This window comes from Cavia porcellus, unplaced genomic scaffold, assembly GCF_034190915.1.
Source record: "Cavia porcellus strain 051 isolate PalLab524CR breed Dunkin Hartley unplaced genomic scaffold, mCavPor4.1 scaffold_23, whole genome shotgun sequence".
Taxonomy (NCBI): Eukaryota; Metazoa; Chordata; class Mammalia; order Rodentia; family Caviidae; genus Cavia; species Cavia porcellus.
This window is the reverse complement of record NW_026947506.1, coordinates 21778279-21790453: the sequence shown is the minus strand read 5'-3', so window position 1 is coordinate 21790453 and position 12175 is coordinate 21778279. Positions and strand designations below refer to the sequence as shown.

Below are 12175 nucleotides of genomic sequence, written 5' to 3'. Positions count from 1 at the left end.
TCCAGGCGGTGTGACAGCCAATCCCCAGGGAGGGAAATCATTTATGAGAAAACTATGCCCTCACAGATCCGTGAATAAAGGAACAGCTCCCGTTAAGAAGGTCATCGTGCACACGGGCGTCGTTTTCTGAGCATCCTTCAGGTAGAGCCAGAGGACAGTGGCATCTTTCAGGTAGAGCCAGAGGACAGTGGCATGTATGAAACCCTTCCCAGTGAGAGGCTTCCACCAAGACTTGGCCACAGCCTGCTACCCAGTGGCCCTAGGACAAGAGCTGGCAGCACTAGGAAACAGGCTGTGCCCTCAGGCACACCCCACAGACGGCATCCCTTCCTCCCCAGCCTGCAGAAGCCAGAGGCTGATTTATTCAGGTGAAGAAAAGTATTTTATTATGAGGGAAAAATAGGAATAGGATTGGAAGAAGAAAATCCACAGGGACCGACTGAAGGTTAGGAAGACCTACAGATGATACATTTTTATATACGTCCTTGAACTGATTTAGTTTTTTGTTAGGGGGGGGGTTGTTTCTTTTTTTAACTGAAACTAGTTTCTCCAGGACAGTGTAAGAAAACACTTAACCTACTGGCCCTTTGGCTTGCGTGGACCTAATTAAGTTTTACCTTAAGCCTCATATATGTAAATGACAAAGCTTCTGTTACCTTTAAATATTTTTTATGATAACATTAAAGAGGGAAAGTGGCCTGTAGGTCTCAGATTGGTCAAGCATTTAAGAAGAATAGAAAAAAAAAGAATAGGTCAGCCAGGCGTGGTAGCACATGCCTATAATGACAGCATTAGAGAGGCTGAGCCAAGAGGATCACTGTCAGTTCGAGTCCAGCCTGAAAAGAAGAAGAGGTTATAATTGTTTTAATCTGATCACTATTCTGAAGTCAAGATTAGATGTTAGAGCTGGGCATGAGGCGCACACTTGTCATCTCAGCACTCAGGAGGCTGAGGCAGGAGGGTCACTGTGAGTTAGAGGCCAGCCTAGACTGCATGAGCAAGTTCAAGGCCAGCCTGTACTATATAGTGCGATCTTGCCTCAAAAAAAAAAAGATTACACTTTTCAGATGCTGATTTCCAAGGCCATATTCTATATACTAGTCCGACATTCATTAACTGCATGCTGCAAGAAAAAGAGGGGACACAGACAGCTTATATTTAATATATAGTTTAGATATGTTTCTGGGGGATGGCTCTGTTTCCCCTCTTCTGTTTGTTGGTCTCTTTCTGTCTCTCGCTGTCTCTCTCTCTTGCCCTGGCCCTCGCCCTGTCCCTCTCTCCCTCTGTCCCACCCCCTACTCCCCCATCTCCACCCCCCACCCCCATCTTGCTGTCCTGAGACTGAACCCAGGACCTCACACATATTAGGCAAGTGCTTCACCACAGTGCTGCACCTCACAGATGTTTGTTTGTTTGTTTGTTTGTTTGTTTAGAGATAGGGCCTCACTAAGTCCCCCAGCCTGGCCTCAAACTTGTGTCCTCCTACCTCAGTATCCCAACTAGCTGGGGTCACAGGTGTGCTTCCCTGTCCACAGGGGCAGGGGATATTTTATAGCGGAAAACATGAACAGTGAGGGAGGAGCAGACGGACCTCTATACCAGTCAGCAATCACCATCTTCACAGCCAGGGGTGAACGTAGGTATCTTTGCCTGGCTGTCTCATCTTGGAGGAAAGCAATCTGATGATGCAAGGAGAGTTGACTTGCTCAAGCCCATTAAGCTTTACTTTGACGGCTAACAAGATGCCCTGTCACCAACTACCCCTTGGGGCCCTGCACCTGGCATCATTAGGAAATCTGCTGAGAGCATGTGCAGAAGAGATGGGAACAGAGACTGTGCCATTGGGCCAGGTGGAATTCCCAGCTGGTGTGTATTCTCCAGAGAGGGAAATGCCAGTTTGTTCACAAAGCCCCTGTGTAATTACTAGAGCATTCTTTTGAAGCAGCACAAAATGTTAGTGTAGCTGTGCCTAACAGCTTGAGGTGGAGGTTATCAGGGAGCTGGTTCTGAGATCTATAAGACATAGTTATTCTATCTCTATTTCCTAGATTCTGGCAGCTGCTGGGAGACTTTGGCATTTCTTGGTTTGTAAGTCACTGCCTTCATCATCCAATGATGTCCTTCTTGTGTGCGTGCCTTCATGTGGATTTGTGTGTGGGCATGTGCATGTGTGTGTACACATCCTCCTTTTTGTAAGGACACCACTTATGGAAGAGTAGGACCCATTCTAATCACCTCATCTTAACTTGATCAGCTCTGTAGAGATTCTAACTCCAATTAAGGATATATCTGAGATACAGAAACAGGACTCCAGCATACAGTACCTTCTTTTGTGGACTTAATTCAACCATGACATCCTCTTTCCTGCTACCTCACGAACACTGAACAGTAGTAGTAATATATACTGATATGCCTTTCATGTCTCACTCTATGAAATGGCTGATTTTATACCCTTACTTTAAGCTGAAAAAAAAAATGGCCCAGTTTGGTGGTACACACCCATTACCCTAGTACTGTGAGACATTGAAGCAGGAGGAGCCCAAAGTTTCGGCACAACCTGGGAAACTAAGCAAATTATTGAGACCCTGTCTCAGGATTTTGAAAGGGATAGAAATGCTGCTCAGCACAAAAGTTTTGGTTCAATCCTGTGAGAGAGAACAAGAGAGACAGAAAAAGAGACAAACTAGTAACCCCACCAAAAACACATAGCTAGTAAAGAGATAGCCAAGATTTGAGTACAAGGAGGCTGGCCCAGGACCAAGCACTCAAGTACCCCCACATGCTATATTCATTCAATTAATCAATTACTGCATACAGTAAGTAGCTCCCTTTAATCCACAGAGGACACGTTCCAAGATCCTTGGTGGATTCCTGAAACCAGATAGTCCTGAGCCCCATATACCTGATAACTTAGACAGCTACCAAGTTACAAGAGGGCAGGCAGTGTATGCAGCATAGATGTGCTAGACAGAAGAATCACTGACTTTCTGGTCAGGACAGAGCAGGATGGCACAAGCTATCTCATAGCAACCATTTTCTGTTACTGTAACTACATATACATAGCTGGATAATTTATAAAGAATAAAGGATTATTTAGCTTACAGTTTATTTAGCTCAAAGGTTTACTTAGCTCCTAGTAGAGGCTGGGAAGACCAAAGTCAAGGGTCCATATATGGTAAAGACCTCCTTGCTGATGGGACACCACAGCATCCTGAGACAGCAGAGGACATTGTACAGCAAGAGGGACCCATCCAAAGCACAAAGCCAGCTGGCATTTATAACAGACCTGATCTCACGATAAACTAGTAACTCACTAATGTGTTAATCCGCGAATGAGGGCTCTGCCCTCCTAAACTAATAATCTGCCTTTTTTATTTCTGATACCAGGGATCGAACTCACGACCTCATACTTGGTAGCCAGGCACTTGTGCTGCTGAGTTATACCCCAACCCACGAGCTAATCACCTCTTAATGGTTTCATTGGGCTCATTTCCACAACATGAGTTTGGGTGGGGACATACACACACATTGTGTATATTTTGTGTAAATATACACAAATTAAAAGAGAAGAAATAGTGAAAGATAATGTCAGTGTTCTAAAAAAAAAAAAACCTAAGAAAAATTAAACACAAAAAATAGGTGAAGCATATTATAGAAAAATAAAATCAGAAATTAAATAGAAAATATGCATCTCAAACCCAAAAGTTAATTTTGGAGAAAACAAGCAAAATTTATAAGCCTCTATCACAAATATCCAAAAATAAGATAGTAGTCTAGTACAAGAGACTTTATGCCAATAAATATGACAAATTCCTGCACTGAAGAAACTTCCAAAGCTGACACAATATGGAACAGAAGATCTGACTTCTTCAATATTTATGAAAAATTGAATTAACCTTTTTAAATACCACAAAGACAATATCAGGTCCACATAGCTTTTTTAGTGAATTCTCTCAGAGAACTGAAATAGAGGAACACCTCCCAATTAATTTTGTGAGGTCAGCATAATCCTGAGAGCAAAACCTTAAAAGGACGTTAAAAGAAAACGGCCAGGCACAGTGGCTCATGCCATCAGTCCCAGCTGGTCTGGAAGCTACGACAGGATTTTCTAAGCCCAAGAGTTCAAGACCAGCCTGGACGATGTAGGGGAGAATCTATCTCAAATGCAAAAATAAACAGACAAACAAAAAGGCCAACTTGACTCACAAGGATAGATGCAAAAATCCTAAACAAAATCATAATAAACCAGCCAAGGTGATAGAGAAACATAGACACACACACACACACACACACACACACACACACACACACACAAAACATTATGAATAAGTTGGGTTTATGTCAGCGATGTTGATTTTTATAGACAGTGTTGGGACCCTGGCACTTCCTTTTTCCTTCCTGGCTGCCTTAAACCCCTGCCATGATGTACTCTACCATGAAAATGCAATGGAGCCAAGGGGTCATGGACTGATTCCTCTGGAACCAAGAGCCAAAATTCCTCCCTTTTAAACTGCTTATTTCAAGTATTTTATCATAGTCACGTAAAGCTGTTTAAATATACATTAAGTGTCAGTGTGTATAAGAATGTATCTTATCATAACAATGTAATAAAGAGATTATATTGATAAACAAGAGCAATCACTTAGTAAAATTCAACACGTATTTACAATTTTTTTCAAAGAAAGGAATTTCTTTAACCTTATGTAAGTTATGTACAAAAAAAATGAACCACAAGCATCATCTGTAGTGGTGAAATGTTCAGATGATTCTAAAATTGGAAAGAAAGCAAATGTGATAATTAACCAACTGTGTCAATTTGAGTAAGAAAAGCCCAATTTAACTGGCTCAGCATAGCTCTGAGTGTAGCTGAGGGTACTGACCAAAGACAGAGGACCTATACCAGGGCAGCTGGTCACCTGAATGGTATAAAGTGGAAATGAAGATTTGCTTCTGTTTTCTCAGAGGAATTCCAGTCTTCACCTTCACCTTGGACATCATCTCCTGGCTTCCAGCTCAGATCCATCAGCCTCCGCCCCAGACATTTTGGCCTCTGGATATAGACTTACACAGGGTACTGCAGTGAGCTACAGGCCTTGGACTGGATTCTTTGGATCGCTAGTGTACAAACAGACCTTTGGCATTCTTCGACACCTGACTAGTACAGCAAGTGTTTCTATCACTACTAGTCACTTTTTTTTTGGTTTTTTGAGACAGGGTTTCACTAGGATGATCTTGAACTAACAGTGATCCTCCTGCCTTGGCCCTCCAAATGCTGATTACAATATCCACATTTTTTTTTTTCCGAGCCAGGGTCTTGCTTTGTAGTTCAAACTGAGTTTACAACTCAAGAGTTTTTTCTTGGCTACTTTATTAATTTGTATCTCTTTCATTAAAAATATTGATCCCTGATAACAAACCTTTTATTTATTTTATCATAAAATACATGTGAAATACCCTCAAGATAACCAATTCTAATTAAATATAGGTAGAGATAAAATTACTACATGTGGGGAGCCACAGCAATTGCTTCAAAGACCTGGACATCTCAGGACGCATGATGCCATGGCTCTGCTGTTTGGCACAGGTGCACAGCGGGATCCACTTACATAAGCATGACTTAGCACAGACTACTGCGCATGTGCCACAGGGTTATGACAGTACACAAGAATGGAAACTTGATAACAGCTGATATGCACCAGTCAGACAATAAACATGCTGCTGCTTGCTGTTGTCACTGATATCTGCTCCTTGGGCTTTCTTGTGTCTGGGGACCTCACCCTCAAAAATACCCCTTCACCCCTCTATCCCAATTTTATAAAATTTCCATTTTTTCTATACTTACCTTAAAACAAAAGCCACAGTCCCAAAACTCTGGATGGCTGAGGCACAAGGTTCACAAGTTCAAACATAGCCTGGAAACTTTAGCAGCTTAACAAAACCCTGTCTCAAAATAAAAAATGAAAAGGAATGGAAATGTAGCTCAGCATGAAGGCCCCTGGGTTCAATCCCAGTACAGTAAATGAATAAATAAATAAATATCCATAAAGAATGTGTTGAATTTTCAAAACCCATGTAAAATAATTCTTTTCTCTGCTCATTCATATTGCCCATTTTGTACTCAGACCATCAGTTTGTATTCAATTTTAGGTTTTACTGTCTTACAAGATTAAGCCTATTTGTAATATTAAAATATATATGGTTCAAAAATCAAAGTTATATAAAGCAGTTCCCTACCCATCTCCTCCATGCTGTCTCCATCAAATTTTATGTATTTACCAGGCTACTTTTTATTTCTGTTTTGCCACATACTTAAGAGGTTCCTTGTTTATCAGTTTTGCATAATGACGCAGCAGGTTAGAGCTGGTAAATCATCAGAGGAAGTAGGCGTGGCCTGTTAATTCTACAAAATCCAAGGACACATGCGTAGAACAGTTCCCACAGCTCTGCTTGTGTACCTGGAGCGTGCTGACTTCAGTTCTTGCCAGAACTTGAGCAGATTTTTGATGGGACCATCCAGACCTGATGCCAGCCGGAAGAGTGGGAGAAAAAGAAAGGCAGTCTACACTGAGCCCTGTGCTAATCATGGCTTTCACACTGTTTATTGAATTTTCTACATTAAGTCTATCAGTAGTGACTCCATTGTAGATACCGATTTGGCAGCTGGGATTCGGACCTCATGCCTTCCCTTCTCATCTCTGGTTTTTCATTCTGAACACTTCCTCGTAAGAAACTGAATGGGATCCTGTAAGTTTTCCTCCTTTTGTTTGTGTTGCTCAAACAATTTAAGGGAAGTGAAATTCTTGTTGGACCTAATTCAGCAGCCTGTCTACACCGTTAGAGGAGCCTGATATTTGCTCTAGCACACACAAAAGAGGAAATGTGTGTAAAATACTTTGTGATGATTCTGTTACCATATATGTACTGAACTCATGTTTCTCGCACGTCTAGGAATGAAGTCACAAACGAGAAGAGATTCGGGGAGTTTTACTGAATATAAGAATAGGCAGAGTCACTCCTGGATTTCCAGAGGGGTGCTGAGTGGGTGGCTGCAATGACCTTTCATTGCTCTGTTGTTTAGTGGCCGCCTATCTTAAGTGGGTGTGTGGATTTCAACTGACTGGAACTCAAGTTTCTAACCTTAGTCTTCAATATCTAGGGTTTAAAGGAAACTGGGACTTGTAGAGAAAAAAGTAGTTATTTTACGTTTTAATTTTCTCAGAACTCAGACACTTACTAGGAAGTGGCTGCCCCTCCCTTTGGTGGGTAGTGGACCGCACCCCATATTGCCTGAGAAAAAGTACTAATTCACTATTATTTGAATTCTCATCAGTATCGCTGGTCACCCAGCTCTGTCTTCAGACCCTTGCCCCTCACTAGCTGCTTTACTCATAAACTAACCAGATAAACTATCATCTATTTCCCTGACCTGTCTATTGAGTTAGGAAGTTAGTTATGGGACCTCCTTTTACTCTCAAATTTAGCCTATTGCAAGGAGAGGGTTGTTCTGTCTTGACCTGGCCTTCAAGAGTTTGGTGCCAACATAAGGTGGGAGATTACAGCACTGCAAAACAGCTGAGCCAGAGGGAATGACCTCAAGCAGGTTTTTGGTAGGATGGCCTGTGTCTGACGTCAGCCTGAGGAGAAGGAGATACTAAAGATGGCAGCCATTAACTTTGTGGCCACTGTGCCCCTCTTTCATGGCGGTTCCTTCCCACACCTAGAACGTACTTCTCCTTCTTTAGTTGGCCTGCTCTCACTCTGCAGAGTATATTTCTGGTCCTACCTTTAATAAATGTAAAACTTGGCTACTTTTCACATTTGTTTTGTCCAATTCTTTGTTTAGGACAAGAAAAACCTAAAAAAAAAATTCTAGGAGTCCCCAGCACCTCAAAACCTGGTGACAATGGGAATGGAATCTTATCTATTTGATCCTAGTGCCTGGTCAGAGTGGTGACCAGGGAGCGATCCTGTGATGATTGAGCTTTCTGGCTTCATATTCTGGCTCCACCACAGAGCAGCTGCTTGAACATACACTTCAGTTTCTTCCATCTCAAAAATGGAGATAGGTTATCTACATTTTTTCTTATGCTATTTTTTAGGTGAGAATAACCTGCATTTTACATTGAGGCCTACGATCCAATTTTGAGCTAATTTTTGTGACAGCTGCAGGTCAGTGCATAGGCTCACTTTTTAGCATGGCTATCCATTTGTTCCAACATCATTTGTTGAAAAAGCCATCATTTCTGTGTTGTAATGCCTTGATGCCTTTATCAAAAAAGTTCAGTTACAAGAGTGAGAGGTGTTCAGTGGTAGAGCACTTACTTACCTGCACAAGGCCCTGGCTTCCATCCTAATACTACAAAAAAGAAAGAAAAAGAAAAAATACCAGTTACCTGTGTTTTTGTAGGTCTATTTCTGGGCTCTCTGTTCTGTTCCATTATTTGATTTGTCTGTTCTTTACCACTGCCACACTGTCTTGATTACTGTAGCTTCATAGTAACCTTGAAATGTAAGTCCTTGTATCAAGCAGTGCTTATTAACTAGAGAAACAGATTTATTGCAACATATACGAATGCATAAGAATTCACAAGATTGACCTACGGTGGTCACCCAGAGTCAGGTGTGGAAGAGTACAGAATCTGTCTGCACACTGGAGGTCCAAAGGTCAGTCAAAGGCCTGGAGCTCAGTGTTGTGGCCTGTACAAGTCTGTATCAGGAGGCCTAACGGTCTGAGATGGAGGCTGAAGAGTCTTTGCTGGAAGTTTGATGATGTCCAAGGTGAGGGTGATGACTAGAGCTTCTCTGAAGAAACAGAAGTAAGTCTTAGTTCTTTATTTTCCTTTTATCCCATTCAGGTGACAAGTTGCCCTAGGGAGGGTCTTCCATACTCAGAACCATGCTGATTCAGTTTAGTTGGGCATTTCTTACTCGAGTCAACAAAATCAGTCCTGTGACATTGTTCTCCTTCAATATTATCCTGGCTGTCTGCATCCTTTGTCTCTCCATATATTCCTTGAATCGTGAATACTATAAAATAAAGTGCTGGAATTTTGATGGGGATTGTGTTGAAATTATAGATCCATATGGTGTTGTTTGAGGCCTCCAGAAGTTACACAAACAATGCCTATAATACATTAGAGATTTAATAAGTATTATATGTTATTTCTTGCATTGAAAACAGAAATTTTGAATTAAAATATTCTTGGATCAGGCCAATAAAGTCCAGCATAAAAATTCTTTATGCTATCTCCATAATCCTTGCAGAATTACATATGAATTTTACTGGTTCTGTTCCTCTGGAGAGCAATGTATAAGGCATTTCATTTTTATCAGTAAATGTCTCAGGATGTAAATCTTAACCTGGGAACTGAGGCCCACATTCATCATTTCTTTTAGAGAGAATGGATTCTACCACATTCACCCAACAGCTCTTCTTTGACATGGAGTAGCTACTTCACTTAATGTTCTCTTCCTAGCCTGGCCCTTGGATGATGAGGGATTTTCATCTGGTTTCAAGGCAGGCTCCTCATGAAAATTACAGCTCTGAAAGAACTGTCATTCCTTCAAATATTATCTTTATCTAGAAGGGCTAAATGGCAAAGGAAAAGAGAAGAGGACCATAATAAGTGGCTCTCTTCTAGGCTAAGTTCTGGGAGGGGAAAGTCCCTGGAAGATTAGAGTACAGCAAGACATTTGACCTATATGCTAATTTTGGAACAAGAATGTCAAGTACAAATCAACTTTTTCTCCCTGACATCATATGTCAAAGGAAAGGTGCTGTTTAACTGAACTGCTAATCTCAAAAGCATGCTTTATCTTTTGAAGATCCAAGATCCGTAAGCCACACATAATTTCCCAGAACAATACTCTCATACTTTAAAATATCATAAGGATGTAAGGCGAGTTTCAACCCGAGGTGCTATGGGGCAAAGAGGGTGTGACTTAAACCCATAGTAAATAGGGAATGGCTACATGGGGCTGAGTTACATTTGAAATAGCCATACTCTGTGCCCAGATGTATTTATATGGAAAATATAGTATATATATATATATATATATATATATATATATATATATATATATAGCAAATCTTTTATATATATAAAGCAAATCTTTTAACCTTATTTTTATACCTTTTATACCTTATTTATTCATAAAAGTGATATATAACCCTCTAAGACATTCAGGAAGTATAAAAAATTATTCAACAAAAGTCACTTCTCTCAAAGAGAATCACTGTTACAGTGCTAATGCCCTGTCACCTTTTTAAGGTGCACTTTTAAAACTATAATACACAGTAGAAATTATTTCAAATTTTTTAATAGTGATCATTGCAAAACTTAAAATCCAGTGTTCTTAAAATCCAGTGAAACTGCTGCATCATAACCATTCAGACAAATATATATGACATTTAACAGTTCCCTTCTTGCCAGACAGGAACTAAGTTTTCTATGTTCAATTTGATTTATTTATCAATATTTATGAAGTGTCACACACATACCTAGGCTATAGAAATAAATGGTCCCTGTCCTGCTTAACTAGGAAAAGAGGACTATAACATGTTCAGAATGCAATTGCATAAAGATAAACACCAGTTAGGAGAGAAGCAGTTTTGGTGAGGTGAACTGCTAAAATCAGGCAGAAGGAGGTGATACCTGGGTTTTCAGAGAGGACAGCAAACTGTACATCAGAACAAAAGAAGAAAACATAACTTATGATATTAGCCTTCTAGTATTTTCCTCCATTATCATTAACATTAGGCATCGAATTACCCTAAAATTGTTTAACTGTTTTGGAACAAATGGAACCCACTAAGCAGTGTGTGGTAGTACAGGCCTATAATCAGCTATTTAGGAGAATGAGGCATGAGGATCAAAAGCTCAAGGGCAGTCTGGGCAATTTAGCAAAACCATGACTCAATAAATAAATCAGAGGACTAGGGACATAGCCCTGTGGTAGGGTATCCCTGGGTAATACCCCCAGTACCATCAAAAGAAGAAAAAAGAAAAGAAAGAGTAAAAAAGAACTCCATCCATTAATTTATATTTCCTTGGTTACTGGTAAATTTGGATATTATATTTGACTATTCAAAAATTATCTTCTGTTTTCTTTTACCTCTTCCTAATACCGTTTTTGCATACTTCCTATTATATATTCCTTATCTATGATTTCTGACTACCATGCCAAATTATATTTTGCAAATATTTTGCCATCTTGCCTTTTTTTCGCATATAACACATTTCTACATGCAAAAATTTGGAATTGTTAAGCAGCCCACTGATTTATTTTGTAGAAATTACTTCTTGCAGAAATCAGTTCATTGTTATTTGTTTTAGATTTTATACCCTTTTAAAATATTTAAAGATTTAAATCATTTGAGAACTGTTTTGGTTTCTTATGCACTTCAACATTTTCAAAATTATTCTGCTATTCAGATTTATTCTAGGGTGTGATAAAATATACAACGAAGGCCAAGTGCCACCCAGTGGAAAGGCAGGCTTGTGAAAACATCCATCAAGGTGTCCTTACTCACCTTTTTTGCCTGATCTAGAACTGCATAACCTCCAGCTCATTCCCAGAATCAAAATGACCTTGAAAGGTAAACATTTTGAATGTGTTCAGAACACGGAGGCAGCTACAACTGTGCAGTCCTCAAGAGACAGGACTTCCAGAACGACTTTAGAAAGGAGGAAGAGAAATGGGGTGAGGGGGTTCGAAGCAAGACAGAGAATTTTAAGGGAGAATTTATGGCAATGTATTTTTTGTTGTAATATTTTTTTTAAAAATTAAAACTTCACTGTATATTTCGGTCACATGTGGCATATCAACCATGCCGATTTTGTTAATTATATTGTTTAAAACATCTATACCCTTTCTCTTTTTTGTCTTCTTGCCCTTTTTAACACAGAGAAACACTGTTAAACATCTCAGATCAATAATAAAAATATAAATATAAAAATCTCACGTTTTCCTTTTTAGTCTTGTTATTGTGGGTCATATATTTCTATGGTCTATTTTTAAGACTGTATAAATTTAAAATTATTACAATGTTCTGATGAATTGGTCCTTTTATCAATATTTTATCCAAAAAGTCAATATTTTTCAATTCCCAGCACCACACACACACACACACTCCAAAACAAAAATAAAGTTTTTCTTATCTCTAAAAGTGCAT

At 39.7% G+C, this 12175-nt stretch overlaps 2 long non-coding RNA genes across 3 annotated transcripts; one reads left to right on the top strand and one right to left on the bottom strand.

Moving 5' to 3' along the window:
• Positions 1-181: 181 nt before the first annotated feature.
• On the bottom strand, positions 182-6316 carry LOC134472352 (uncharacterized). 2 transcript variants are annotated; one of them, XR_010042162.1, is made up of 4 exons: positions 6235-6316; positions 5843-5940; positions 4881-5061; positions 182-836 (listed from the first exon to the last, which is right to left on the bottom strand). It is a non-coding gene; the product is annotated as an uncharacterized LOC134472352 (long non-coding RNA). The 2 variants fall into 2 exon arrangements; XR_010042161.1 differs by having other exon boundaries at positions 186-836; positions 4917-5061.
• Positions 6317-6418: 102 nt separating this feature from the next.
• On the top strand, positions 6419-7813 carry LOC134472460 (uncharacterized). The gene is made up of 2 exons (XR_010042277.1): positions 6419-6744; positions 6949-7813. It is a non-coding gene; the product is annotated as an uncharacterized LOC134472460 (long non-coding RNA).
• Positions 7814-12175: the final 4362 nt, after the last annotated feature.